Here is a 15332-nt window from a genome sequence, read left to right on the forward strand (position 1 = left end):
GGCCCAAAGAAAGATTTTTCTGTAAATTCCAGGCTTTATGGAAAAACAGAGAGGGAAAGAATTTTGCAACAGAAATAATTTTGCAGCTTTAACGTTTGCACTAAAATACAAAAATAACCCAGTGGATGGGTTTGGTAACAAAGTCATAATTTACAAGCCTATTTGAGGGGATTTGAGGATAATCGAGAAGGACTCTGAGAAGCGAAGAGAAAGTTATTTTAAAATAAATGAAGCTAAGATATATTTAGTTTAAAAAAAAAAAAAACACTCAGAACACCACTGACTGACTTTACTGAGCCGGGTTAGGGATCTGGCAAAGACTAAAGTTTTGGGTTTGGATTTTTTTTTTTTTTTTTTTATGTCTCTTCTCTCTCCACCATTGCTTTATCACTGTGTGCATGAGTGACGTTTCGGTGTTACCAGGGACTTCATTTCTTCTAGGTCACTTCAGAATAAATTGATAGTTGCAGAAACCCCGAGAAGCACCTCCCCAAACTTAGAATCGAGCTCCACATGCAAAGCAACGGAGAATGGAGCTGTAGCAGCACGGAAGCTGTAGCAACTCTTTGAAGGCTTGAAAATATCCCCAGAACAAGCCTTTCCCAGGGAGGCCGTGTCGTTGCAAAGCTGTACCAGGAGGCTCTCACTTCCTCCTTCCAGCCCGCAGAACTGCGCCGAGCACGTAAGGTCCACAGAGATGCTATTTGGACAAAGGGACAGCGGAGGGCTCTGGAGAGAAAGCACGGATCTGCAGCTGCCCGGGTGTCCCCGGCCCTGAAACTCCAGGGGCTCGGGCGGGGGACGAGCTGCTCGCTCACATCTGCAGCTTGGCCCGGAACGGGAGCTGGAGCCGCAGCAGCAGCTGCGGGGGGCGGCGGCGGCGGCAGGACGAGAAGCAGCAGGAGTTGTCGGGTTAAAGGGATCCAGACTGAGAGTCTCCCCTTGCACCACTAGGAAGTGACGACTTAGCCCGAGTCCCAGGGAAAAGAAACAAAGTTTGTGTTTGTGAATTGTTTCCCTTCTCGCCGCTCTTCCACAACCTTGGGATAGCCTACACGCAGATTTTCACCCACCAAGGTGAGTAGTCCGCAGGGGAAGGGCCCCCCACTCACTCCAGCCCCCCGGAGCTTCCGTCCTCCCTCCTTCCCCTCCTCCCCCCGTGGAAAAGACTCTTCCCTTAAAAAATGGATTTATGCAACCGGTTTCTCGGCTACCTTCGGGAGGGGCGTGCGTTTTGAGGCGGTTTGTGGCGCTTGCCTAGCCGGACTAGACTTGTTGTAGGGCTGGGTGTTGGGGAAGAAGAAAAACAATCGGCGGCTGCACTTTTGGGGGGTGCTCGCTGCCCTCGGAGGGCTCCCCTTCCCCCAGCCTTCTGCCCGCAGCCACCGCTCCCCAAGTGACAGGCACAGCTGACTGCTCTGGCCCAGGGCTCCCGGCCGGGCGGGCTGAGGCTCCAGCCTTGGGAGAGACCCGGCTCCGGCTCGCGCTCCCCCTCCACCAGCTATGCCAGGGATCCCTCCGAAAGGGGCCCCTCGGCCAGCGTCTGCGCCCCGGCCGATCGGTCTATGGGAGGGAACAGCCTGCGCGGAGTTCCGCAGGTTTATTTCCCCCTTCACCGAAGAGAGAGAAAGAAAAGTTCGGTGTTTTCCAGAGAGCCAGACTGTTTTGTTTACCCCTTAACTCCGAGCTCTCCCCACCCCCACTCCTCTGTTTTTCTTGCAAGGACGTCTTCCTCTTCTTCGCTACTTAAATAATCTTTGGAAGAAAGTTAAAAGGAACTCCTTTTCATTCTCCACCCCTTTTAATCTACTTGGCTCTTAAATGACTAAGATCAATCAAACTTTTCAGTTTGGATAAACACACACAATCTGGCCTCCCATCACAGCAAAACTTGAAAACGTTTGAATAAATTCATTATCACTTCTCTCTGACCCCCACCCCACCCTCCCCTCCCCCGCCACCCCATTCGGAGAGTTCTCTAGCAGACTACTAGCTAAGGACTGTTGCTTTTGCAGTTTATCCGTAAAACTGCCAGCACGCCCACATGCATATGTGAGTGTTTTATATATAAAACTCACAATTTCTTCCTTCTGATGGGTTCTGGCATAACATCGTTTTTATGAAGTTCTTGGGGCTATAGAAGTACTCTGGGAGATTTTTTTTTGAGGGGGGGAGGCGATCCTTGTATAAAGTAGCCTTTTAAAAATAACAGCTGAGAGATTTCTGACCCTGGCAAAGCAACCCGAGGGTAGTCCAGCTCTGGCCGGTGGTGCAGAGGTTCCCTTGCACATAGAGTCCGCCGGGGACTGGGAGACTGGGGGGCGTGCATGAATGCGTCCCTTCTAGAAGGAAGGTCACTAAATGCAGAGATGTGGGGATCAGTTGTCTCAAGGGCGAAATGTTGCAGCAGTTTCATGATGGCGGCGTGTAATTACTGTGGGATGGCAGACTGGCTTTGTTGGAATGGATGTTGATACTCTGGAACCAGGCTTTGGCTGTGGGGCTGGAGTGGGGGGCTGGTGGGGGTGGGCCGGAGCCAAAACGCGGATTTGCATTGCAAATAAAAGGATGAATTCGACCTGGATTGTGTTGCCATGTTCCAGTCTGCCCCTTAACTTCCAGCAGGTGATTTATTTCCTTTCTGGCCCCCAATTCTCTCTCCTTAGACTACGTGCCAAACATCTAAGTAGGCAAGTCAGGAGGAGAGATTGAAGCATTCTAGTGCCTTGTTTACCTGCTTAGGACTGGGACTTCTTGTTAAGAAAAAAAAAAAAAAAAAAAGTTTTGGAAAATAGACCCTCCCTTTGAAAAAGTCTCGAAGGGAGGTCCCAAAGGAATTCCCAAGCCAAGGCCAGGCCTACCTTCTGTAGGAGGCCTTTCTCTGTCTCTCCCACCTCCAAAAGCTACTGCCTCTCCATTTACATTACTTTCTGTCTACTTATATGTATTTAGTTATTTCTTATTTCTCACATTATCTTTTATAAATCTAATTCTATGATGTTTCCCCTGTTAGAATCCAGGCTTTTTGAAGTCAAAGATTATTTTTGTTTTGTTTTTAGTTTTTATTTGTATTCCTAGCATGTTAGCACGGTGCTTAGCATATAGTAAGTACATAATAATTGCTTGTTGACTGGCTGACCGAACCTTGCCTGACAGGGGACACAGGGTGTGGCTGTATTTCTGAGAACTGTGTTATAAATCAATGACAGCCTTTTAGACTTTGAGCTCTGGCCTTCGTGGCCAGCTACAAAAACTGATGGGGCCTAATTTCTTTATTGTGTTTTGAGCAAAAAGGGGGAGGGGGGGACAAGACACACTATATGTGTCCAGGAGAAGGAAGAATGTGCCATGAATATAGCACCTTTTACCCAGAGGCCCTCTTCTGAAGTATTAACTACCCCCTGCCAGAAAAGACTTGGACCTCAGCCTGGTTCATTTCTTTGATAAACCTGAGAATCCCACAAGACTGGAAGTGAGATCCATAGCTGGAAGTTTTCTTCAATTAAATCTAATAAGCAGTATGTGTGCATAAATCTGTATATACATATGCATTTTTATATATATGCACATTACAGATATACAGTATAACTACAGTCAAGTATTTTAAAACAAAAAAAAAAAATGAAGAGGCATTAAAGGCAGGAACAATCATTCTTGTGTGATTGTGAAGCTCAAGCTCTGGGTACTGGAAGACTGATGTTAATGGACACTCTTTTGAATGTTGCTTTACAAGTGTTCTTAAGTCTGCTTCCCTCAGTTGTGAGGACTGTGACTTCTGGCTCTCTGGAATCCTCCCCACCCATTCTGGCAACCAGTCCAGCCTTCTGGAGGTGGTAACAACTGTTAACTGACATGAATGAGCTTCCTCTGTTGTGATCATGCTGGGCATTCTTCTGATCTCACCTGGGAGGTCTTGGAAAACCAGGCTACATTTCCACATAAATTGCAGATAGCTTTGGACAGAGAAAAATCTATGTATAACCACAAACACTCATCTCCAGTGATTACAAGAAGAATCAGTATTTTGTGTAAAATATCAGAAGTCATTTTTAGTTGAAAGAGAAGACTGGATCTGGAGTTAGGAAGATTGGTTCAAAATCTGTCTTTGATCCTTAACTGATTATATGACCATGGACAAATGACTTAATCTCTCAGCCTGCTGTTTTATCTCTAAAATGAGAATAGTACCCTTGGCATTCACCTTACAGAATTGTCCAGAATTGAATATTTTAAAGTCTTGTGTAAATAACAGTTGTTATTTTTATTATCAGTAACAATCTAGATCATAGTTTTTGCCTTTTCCCACAGGATGGCCCTTTCTGGATGTTCTTTCCTCTTCAAAATCAACCCACTTTATTATATCTTGCCTAAGTTTCAAGGTGTTTGGTTCAGTAGACAAACACTATATTTACTGTGCCTGAGCATTGTGCTTAATAATAGGTATGAAATAACATGCTGACCTCAAAGGTCATGTTTTGTGCATTTTAAGAGTCTAACCTAGGTGGATCAGATTTTTTTTTTTTTTTTTTTTTTTGGCCTCTAACTGGTATTTCATTAAGTGTAGCAAACCCCCTGGCGTAGTAGAAAGTGGAGGCAGAGGATCTGGCTTCATTGCCTGCCTCTGGTGCTTACCACCTGTGGGATCTATGAACACTTTTTTCCCCCATAGAGCTGGTTGTAAAGATTATCAGCATGCTACTGGCCTGGGCTATTATTGCATTTTCTGGAGCTGCTAAAAGCAGCTTTTAATATTCTGCATTTTAGGGAAGCTTTCAGGAAAAGATAGAAGCCCAAATAACTATGCTGGAGTTTAGAGCCAGGAATGTCAGGGAAAGGGCTGATTGCCAAGGGCTAGAGGGAGAGAAGGGGATCAGCTGGTAAGTCTAATTGGGAACCACCCAGCAGCTGGTAAGCAAACTTGAATGGTTGCAGGACTGTGAGCCTAACTCTGGTTGGTAGTTCTTCATAATTCATGCTCTCCACTTTGCTCCCTTCCCTCCACCCCACCCTTTCTGCTGCTCCATGATACCAGAATCTGCACAGTAGTTGTACTCAGCTTTGCTTAAGACCGGAAACTTAATCCTTACTTCCTCTCCCACCTTATATAAAATGCTGATTTATTAGCCGGGCTTGCTGCTGAGTTCATGGGACCTAGCACTACTTTATAGCATTTGCCTATTGGGAGCCTGTAAAAACTGTGAATAAAAACTGAATATAGATTTTTTTTTTTTTTTAAGCCATTTACCTGTACTGTGGGATGTGGGAACATGCTGCACATAGGAGTTCCTGGAAGTTGATTATGGAGCTTAATATTGCTTAGAGATTACTTTAAAATGCTGCCCTCTGTGCCAGATGGAGCAGCTTCTCTCCCCCCCCCCCCCTTTCCTGGGATGTAATGAGGAAGCTCCATTATGCTCTCTCTGCCCCACATCTGCATTTCCATTCATCTGGTGGCCTCCTGACATACTCTCTCCTAAAACTATAATCCTCTGTTTTGACATCACTGTTAGTTTCCTGAAAGAGAGGCTGAAACACCCCCCATTGATCTGAATTCCTCCATATAACAACCCTTTGCAAATTTCCTGATACTGTGTGTACTGATGCTTGGTCCTTCAACCTCTCTTCCTCCATGAAAAGAACTTTTCTTCCTCCATTTCATTTCTCTTTCTCACTGAAAAAGCCTTCTGTGAAGATAATTAGCAACAACAAAAGCAGAAAAATAAATAGATTAATAGATAAAGTGCCTAATATGTATTAGGGTTAGGAAGAGTATAAAGGAATTAGAAAAGAAGCTGATATTGACTGACTGTGTGACTCTGGACCAGTCACTTAACTTTTCAGTGCCCCTAGACAACTCTGGCTATAATTTATAACACTAATTGCCTATCTGCATGAGTGGGTGTAGTTTCCTTACTAGGACTTTCCATATCTTTGAAGTCACAGATCAACAACTGTGATAGACTTGGCTCTTTTCAACAATGAGGTGATTCAAGGCACTTCCAATAGACTTGTAATGGAAAGTGCCATCAGCATCCAGAAAGAGAACTATAGAGACAGAATATGGATCAAAGCGTAGTATTTTTACTTTGTTGTTGTTTGCTTGCTTGATGTTTTCTTTCTTGTGTTTTTTTTTTTCTCTTTTGATCTGGTTTTTTTTTTTTTTTTTTGTGCAGCATGATGAATATGGAAATATGTTTAAAAGAATGATTGTTTGCTGTCTAGGGGAGGGAAGGGACAGAAAGTGAGAAAAATTGAGAACTTAAGGTTTACAAAGGTGAATGGTGAAAAACATATTTGCATGAATTTGGAAAAATAAAATAAATATTAAAAAAAAAAAAAAAAAAGAAATCACATATCAAGACCCAAAAAACTTAACAGGTGCACAGTGTAATGCATTGAGAAATATACCAAGAAGAAATGATACAGCTCCTCCTCCCAAGAAAGTCATAGTCTGATAAGAAAGATATCACAGTGACACAAGGTTCCTTTTAGGAGAATGTGATGTTGATAGGGTGAAGGAGAGGTCCAGACTATGTATTCCAAGAAAATTTAAGAAGTCACTGATCACTTCCAGCTGTGCATGATGTGGGGCTTGGGCACTTCTGGAGCAGAGGCAGCATCTGAGATAAGTCTGGAAAGAAAATAAAGGATCATAATTTAGAGTTTTAGCAACACCCTAGAGACCATCAAATCCATCTCCCTTCTTTCATAGATGAGCAAACTAAGACCCAAAGAGTTTAATTGTTTTGCCTAAGGTCCCACTTGATAATAGGTGACAGCATCAAGATTTGAACCCAATTTCTCTTCCTCTATAGCTGATATTCTTTCTACTGTACTATAATGAACTAGAAGTTCAACAAGTAGACGTGAGGTTGTGATCTACAGGAATGAATGGAGGCAGAAAAGCATATGGAACAGTTTGTAGCTCAATTTGTAGCTCAATTGTAGCTCAACTGACAGTGTCAGTGGGAAGTTAAAGGGCAGCTAAATGGCTCAGTGGATAGGGCCTGGAGTCTGAAAGACCTGAGTTCAAATACAGTCAGGCATTTATTATCCGTGTGATTCTCAGCAAGTCACTTAATCTCAAATTTGCCCTAATCCACTGTTGAAGGAAATCACAAACCACTTCTGGATCATTTGCTAAGAAAACCCATAGACAGGGCTGTAAAGAGTGAGACATGAACAACGATGTGAAATAAAACTAGCAAAGTAAATTAGAAGTACAATGGAGAATATAGCAATGACAAACTGAGGAATGTGTACTGTATCCTGGAAACAATAGGGAGCCATAGAAAGCTTTTGACCAGGAGAGAAGTGTGATCACTAATATGATTACTGGCAATATGCAGATCCCTCAATGAGAATTTATTCAGCTTCTCTATGCCAGGTAGCATGCAAGGTAATGGGAAGACAAAGACAAAATTTGAACAATTCTGACTTCATTAAAATTACAGGAGGTTTCATGTATGCATCTAGCTATGCACATGAACTGTAGTTATCCCTTCCACATTCTGGGTTTAAGGATGCAATACACCAAAACCCGGAATATTCTTATAAAAATTTTTGGCCCTGCCTTCATACCAGAAAAGAAGTCTGAATTATTATGGTACTAAAAGATAAAATATATTAATATTTTATAATACTACACATACATTTTCTGCATTTCTGAGTTTCTAGACTTTCTGGTCATCTGTTGGCCTTCAAATTGGTCTGTGGCTTCCACAAAACTCCCAAAAAATTCCCCTTTAATTTTTTATGCCAACTTGTAATTATATTGAAACTGTGTTGGGGAAAGTCATGATGTGGAAGGGATAACTATATATGTGAAAAGAATATAAGACAACTTTTGTGGGGAGGGGAAAGCATGAGTAGTTTGGGAGAGATAGGTAAGACTTCATCTAAGAAGTACTCCTAGATTTTTAACTTTGAAGGAAACTAGGGAGTGAAGTCCAGCCTCAAAAATCAGATTGTGCAAAAGGTGTGGAAATTAGAGATGGAATAATAATAGTTAAAATTTATCTCACTCTTTAGGGTTTGCAAAGTGCTTTATAAATGTCATCTCATTTTCATTCTCATAAGAATCCTGAGATATAGTGTTGTTATTATTCCCATTATACAGATAAAAAAACTGAAGTCACTTAACCCAAATTACCTCAGCAAAAAAAGAAAAGAAAAGGGGGAAAAAAAAAAAAAAACCAACTGAGACAGGTAGGTTGCAGAGAGTTAGTGATGTGAATGTAGGTTTTTCTGACTCCAGATCTAACTCTCTGTCCACTGGATCATTTAGCTGTCTGATATATGGGAGAAAGTGCAACAAAGCCAGTTTGACTTGGACCATAGAGTTTCAGGGGAACGGTTTTAACAAACTTGGAAGGATAGATTGAGTCTGTATTTGATTCTCAAAGTTATAGGGAACAACTTGACTTTATTTTACCTAGATTAGACCCATTCTTTAGCAGCTATATCAAGGGTGATATTACTACTATAGACTTGGGTCTAAGGTGAAAGGAAATAATGGGTTTCATTCAGGCTGATAGCCCCATGAATGGAGAGAAGGGGCTAATTTCAAGAAATGTTATGGAGACAGAATCGATGAGACTTAGCAAACTTGATCAGACTTAAACCTTTATAGCCAAAGGAACACAAGGAAAATACCCTCCAACATCTTATTTTCCTGAAGTGGTTCTGGAAGTTCATGGAAACCTTTTAATGCAGAGCAATCAATATAAGGGTAAGGGACTATAGGATTGATCTGATTAGGTAGGAATGGTTTGATTAGAAGAATATTGAGTATAGCAATAAGAATGGTGCCTTGAATTTTTTTTTCAACTACATCTATTGCAATATTTCTCTGGTGGCACCTTTTTAATGTATCACTTTTTTCTTCAAAAACTCTGTAGGCTATAAAGACATTTGAGAAAGTGAATCTAAGGTATTCCACAAAGTAGCCCTCTACTTACCTTTCCATGTGTGTTTCCCACTATTCCCCAGCCATTGGATGGGGACTTTGTATTTCAGTCAAAATATTTTCTCCATTGTTCTGCTAAAAGTTCATGTACATTCTTCCTGTCCACCTCAGTGCTTTATGCTCCTAGGCTTCCCCATGCCTGGACTTCTTCCCCACTTATTTACTAGTCCATCAAGATTTAGCTCAAATCTCTTCCATAAAGTTTTCCCCAATTACCCTAAGCCATTAAGCCCACTCCTCTGAACTCCAGTAGCCAGGAGTTTGCTGGTAAAAGTTGTAACAACTACCTCTCAGGGTGGAGGGAATGTGCATGCAATGTACTTTTAAATTTAATCAGCATTTAAAATTTATTCTTTGATACTTTATTAAGTCTAGACAAGAAGAAAACAATAAATCCTGTTTTGTGGCATTTGCAGATTTCTGAAATGTAAATGCTCACATTGAAAATATAACAAATAGCTATTAGGAGTCATTATAGTTGATTCCAGCATACTCCTGCTTATAGTACAGAACAGAAGAGGAGGCCTAAAAGGAATCTTTGAGGTCATCTAGTCCTATTCCTCCTTTTAACAATGAGGAAAGAGATTTTATTAATAGTTTGAACTAAAATATAGATGGCAGGTTTTAAAATTTTACAGATGACTGTAAACTGGGAGGAATAGCAGCTAACATACTAGATGACAAAGTCAGGATCCAAAAAGATCTTAATAAAAAAGAGCATTGCACTGAAATAAGATTCATTTCAATGAAGATAAATGTAAAGTCTTAATATAATTATCCTTTATACAATGAGGGGAGGGGATTAGGGGCACACGCTTTTCTCTTCCCCTCCTCCCCCATGATCTAAAAAGTCCATGTAAAAATATTTGGCCCTCCTTTCTTGCCGGGGAACAAGTTTATTTTTTTTTCTTTTTCTTTTATGGGGTGTTTACAGTACCATATTGTGAAATTTGGGTTAAGTATTTGGTCATAGGATCTGTGTCATCTGCTAGCCTTTAAATGTTATCTGTAGTTCCCACAAAATTCTCCCAAGATTACCATTTAATTTCTTATGCCAACCAGTAATATATCAAAACAGTGATGGAGAAAAATCAAGATGTAGAAGGAATAATTGTATTTGGCTTAAAAAATTAACTTCATGAGATAGAGGAATCATGGTTAGATAACCTTTTGCCTTAAAAAATTCTGGATCTTTGGATAGATTGCAAACTCAATATGAATGTATAGTTTAAAAACAAAAACTATACATTCATATTGAGTTTGCATTGAAATGTGTTACTTACAGAAATAAAATGTCTTATTAGACCACATCTAGAATATTCGTCTTTGGGCACTATAGTTTAGGAAGGACATCTTAGTGTGCTAAAGAATGTGTAGAAAAAGGTAATTATGATTGTGAAGGGTCTTGGGTTCATGTTACATGATGAAAGTAGATTCAAAGATAGAAATTGAGAAGAGAAGACTGGGGGGATGATATTTAGGTTCAAGTGTTGGGAGAGGTAATTTAGGGTTGAGTGATTTTGTCCAGGATCACAGGGTCAATATATATCTGAAACTGGATTTGAACTCAAGTCCTCCTGACTCCAGGGCTGGTCCTCTATCCACTGCACCATGTGACTACCTCTATGTTCCAGTGTTTCAAAAGCTGTCATGTGAAGGAAGGATTGGATTGTTTTGGTTTGTTCCCAGAGAGCAGAGCCAGGAATGATGGGTAGAAGTTGCAAAGAATGCAGATTTAGGCTTGCTATCTGGAAAATATTTCTTAATAATTAGAATTGTCCAAGTGTATCATTGTTGAATGGGCTGTCCCAGAGGTAAAAGTTTCCCTCTCATTGGAGGTTTTCAAGCAAAGTTGGTCCAGTATGTTATAGTGGGCAAGGGCTAATGTAGGTGACTGCTAATCTCCCCTGAAATGATACAATTTTATAATATTAAGCCAGAATTTATCTGGCTCATTATCTAATTTGAACTTCACAATTCTATGTGGTAGGTACCACAACTATTCATATTCTCATTTTACAGATGAAAAAATAGATTCAGAGGAATTGTGACATGGTCCAGCCTAGAACCCAGATCGTTTATTGTACTTATTTCTCAAGTGGCATTTATCATATACTGCCTTAAGTTACCATCAGTTACCTTTTTATATATCTTCTTTCTCCTCAGTTAAACTATAGACCCCTTCATTGAGAGTGACCTTTTTGCTTCCTTTTGAGAGTCAGCTTGGCATAGCAGATAGAGTGCTATACCTCGAATCTGATGCAAAGGGCAGTGTGCTGAATCTGGAGTCAGGAAGATCTGAGTTCAGTTCTGACATCAAACACTGGGCAAATCACTTAACCTCTGTCTGCCTCAAGCAGCTCAATTGTAAAATGGGCATAATAATAGCACCTATCTTGAAGTTTTGTTGTATCAGTCAAATGGGATGATAGTTGCAAAAAAAGTTTAACACCATGTTTAAGATAATAGGCTATAATATAAATGTGTATTTTCTTCCCTCCTCCATAAAATTCTACAGATAATAGTGGAGAAGATGTCTGTAAACATCATTTATGTCATGTGTCAGGCAAAGGGGGGAGTTCTGGTGAGAAAAGATAAATTCTCCTGCTATTCTCCTTCAAAACTCCTACACCCCACCCTCAACCAGAAGCCTTAGTTTGTTATATAATTACTGTATCTTTGAAAATAAAAGGCATCAGGTCAGATTTGAGGAGATCTTCTCCAAGATAAACCCTATCATCAGATTTGCTCCCAGGAATTCAGAGGCCATCACCTGGTACAAATGGTGTCAATTACAGCTTCCTCTTGCAAGATAGATTCCTTTTTGAATGCAAGATATCCTTGCGTGTACATAAACAGATCTGGAGTTAACTTGGTGATTTCTTCCTGAAGTTATGAGTAAATTGAATTTTTGCAATTCAGAGCACATCTACTTTCACTAAGAGAGCTTGTCACTTCTCATCTAGTACTTTTTTCCTTTCATGCTGACTTAATTATAACTGATATGGACTTAATTATAACTAATGAGAATAAAACTATTTTTGTCTCTTTTGTAAACATTGATTTTCATATACCTGGTTACATCAAATGGGACAAACTTTTTTTTTTCCCCCTGAGGCTGGGGTTAAGTGACTTGCCCAGGGTCACATAGCCAGGAAGTGTTACGTGTCTTCGCGTCTTCCAGAATTCAGGGCTGGTGCTCTATCCACTGCACCACCTAGCAGCCCTGGCAAACTTACTCTTTAAAAACTTAAAACCCCAGAGCTTCTCCCCACAATAGTTTGGGTTATATAATAGGTTAAAGTGCTGGCATTTGATTGCATAATTAATTACTTTAGTGTTGTTGGTTTCTAAGACTTCTGTTCAATGCCAGATATCTAAAAATATTTATTGAGCATTTACTACCTTCAGAACACTGTACTGGGCAACATGCCAAGGAGACCAAGACAGAGATCCTGGCCTAAAAATTCTTGCACTCTGATCAGGAAGCCAGGATAAACATGTGTGAAAAGAATATGTGAACAATTACAAAATAATATTTGAACTACCAGTTCTTAGAAAACTTCCGAGCTCAGCTCTTATCAAATATTAATTCATTCTCTTATTTCAGTGAATTCAATTCAGTTCACCTAGCTTTTTACATTTAAAAAAAAAAAACTTATTGATATTTTTTGATTCTTTTGTTGTCATGTCTGATTCTTCATGACCCCATTTGGGGTTTTCTTGGCAAAGATACTGGAGCAATTTGCCATTTCCTTTTCGAGCTTCTTTTACAGATGAGAAAACTGAGGCAAACAGTTAAGTGACTTCCTCAGAGTCACACAATTCTCTGAGGACAGACTTGAACTCTTACTAGTTGCCTCTTACTGATTCCAAGTCTGGTGATCTAGCCATTGCACCACCAAGCTGCCCCCTTTGTTTTGATTAATTTCTAGATATTTTCTTCCCAACTCTCCTGCCTACCCAGATATTTTGCCTAACCAACACTTTATCTGAATCTGACAGTATAGATAATGCTCCATACTCACAGCCCTTCACCTCTACAAAGAAGGGAAGGAGGTGCTTTTGCTTGTCTTTTCTACCCTAGGACCAAGCTTCCCTGGGACTGTATTTGTACAATCTTCAATCTTGTTACAGATTCTTTCCTTTTATAGTTCTTTCCATTTGTACTTACTCAACAATCAAAAGTGCTTACTATGTTTCAGACACTGGACTATGTGTGAAGTATCCAAAAACAAGTACCAGTAACAGTATAAGTAACCAGTACTTATATTTGACACAGTACTTTTGTTGCATTGTTTTGGATGCTTGAAGGGATACTGAGATCTGTGATGTGATTTTTCTGTGAAAGCAGCACTCAGATCTCTTTACAAAGGCAAGACATGCCTGGAAAGTTATATATAACAATACAGATAAGAGAGAGTATGGTGAATGGAAGAGTAAAGGATTTGCAGTCAGAGGTTCTGGCTTCAAATCCCATTTCTGTCATTTACTACTTGTATAATCATGGGAAAACTACAGTTCTGGGTAGGTTTCCCCATTCATCAAAAGAGAGGTTTGGACTTGATGGCATATAAAATCCTTTTTAACTTTAAATTTATAATACAATGTTGCAATAATGTATGCTATTCATTGGCATATGAATAGCCCCTGAGTGCTGAATTTCACAGTAACAGAAGATTTGTAAGTTTGTCAAACGTTAAACATTTTTAAAGTGCTTACTGTATTATTGCTGTTCATCCTTTTTTTTTTTTTTTTTTTTTTTTTTTTTCTTGATTCAGTTGGGTTAAGTGACTTGCCCAGGATCACGCAGCTAGGAAGTGTGAAGTGTTAAGTGTCTGAGGTTAAATTCGAACTCAGGTCCTTCTGACTTCAGGGCTGGTGCTCTATCCACTGCTCTATCCACTGCAATGACATCATGGAAGAAGTCTTGTCTTGACTTGCTTTTGTATTGGATATAAAAGAAGCAGAATTGTGCAAAGTTGCCAGTTTTATTCTCTCTTCAAAGAAGTTCAATGGCAAGCCAAAAGTCAGGAAAACTGCTTTTGGTCTGGGATGCAGTAGATGACCTTGGCATCTTTGATGTCTGGCCAAGCTTTTAGTACTCCACGGCACCTGCTTCAGTCACTTTCATGCTATTTTTCTCATCTGCCCATTCCCACTGAAGAAATATCTGCTTAGTGTACTTTATGTCAGATATAGCTTCAGGCACAAGGGAAGCAAATATAATAAATCAAACAATATCTGCCTGAAAGTACTTTATTTTCTAACAGGAAGACAAGGATATTTGCAAGTATATGAAAGTATTAAGAAAATTAATGGAAAAAAATACAAAGTTGTTAAATACAATGCAGTTTGAGATAGAGTAGATTCATAGGTTAAGGAAGTCATGAGAAGGTGGTGCTTAATCTGCATCTTGAATGAAGAGAAGGACTTTGAGAACTAGAGATGAACGAGGGCATTTCAGTTATAGGAAATGACCACTGCAAAGGCTAGGAGGTAGGAAATGAGTCATGGGTGCAGAACAAAAAAGGTGGTCTGTTTGTTTGGATCACAGAATTTGAGAGAGAGAGCAGTGAGTAATAAAGCTAGAAACATAGCTTGGGGCCAAGTTATGAAAGGGTGTTCAAGGAACATAAAAAGTGTTTATATTTGAAATTTGAGATAGAAAGAGCCTTTGACATCCAGATAGAACCATGAAGACTGAATGTGGATCAAAGCATAGTATTTTCACTGTTTTTTGTTGTTATTGTTAACTTTTTTTTTCCTTTCGATCCGATTTTCCTCATGCAGAATAACAAATATGGAAATATGTTTAGAAGAATTGCATGTTTAACCTTTTAAAAAAGTTTATATTTGATTAGGGAAGCCACTACAGTTTGTTGAGAAGGAGAATAACATTGTCAAATGTTCACTTAACTAATAGTAGCCATTTTTACAAGGTAAAAAAAAAAAAATTACATCATTTTATTGTAAAAGAATAACAATTTGTACATAATAGATTTGAAGTATTGTGTGTGATTTTAAAAAAAAATTATGACATTGAAATGCTTGTTTTATTCCATAAATTAAAAATAAAAATTTTAAAAAGAAAATCACTTTGCTAGTGGTATGGAGAATGGACTAAAGTGAGGTTTGGGTTAATCCATTAACACTTCCTGGAAGAGGTGAACTTTAAAAGAGAAGAAATCTTGTTTCAGGATTGCATACAAGATCACTATGCTCATGGTGGTTGGCATGGTGGTAGAAAGCACAGGAGGTAGATGGGAGAATCAGTGGATGATATCCTTCCTTTAAGAAGAAGTGTTGATTTTGGAATCAGAAAACTTGCCTTCAGTTTGTGGCTCTAATATTGCCTATAGAT

General features: G+C 39.6%; 1 protein-coding gene across 3 annotated transcripts in view; it reads left to right on the forward strand.

The window, feature by feature from the left end:
* The first annotated feature begins 458 nt into the window (after positions 1–458).
* MIDEAS (mitotic deacetylase associated SANT domain protein) overlaps positions 459–15332 on the forward strand; it is a 132239-nt gene continuing 117365 nt past the window's right edge. For 2 of the 3 annotated variants that reach the window (XM_074290062.1, XM_074290059.1), the window contains exon 1: positions 459–1077. The gene's annotated coding sequence lies outside the window, so the exon portion shown is untranslated. The remainder of the gene's footprint in view (positions 1078–15332) is intronic. The other variant, XM_074290063.1, reaches the window with a different exon arrangement.

The sequence above is a fragment of the Sminthopsis crassicaudata genome, chromosome 2 (assembly GCF_048593235.1).
Source record: "Sminthopsis crassicaudata isolate SCR6 chromosome 2, ASM4859323v1, whole genome shotgun sequence".
NCBI classification, from domain to species: domain Eukaryota; kingdom Metazoa; phylum Chordata; class Mammalia; order Dasyuromorphia; family Dasyuridae; genus Sminthopsis; species Sminthopsis crassicaudata.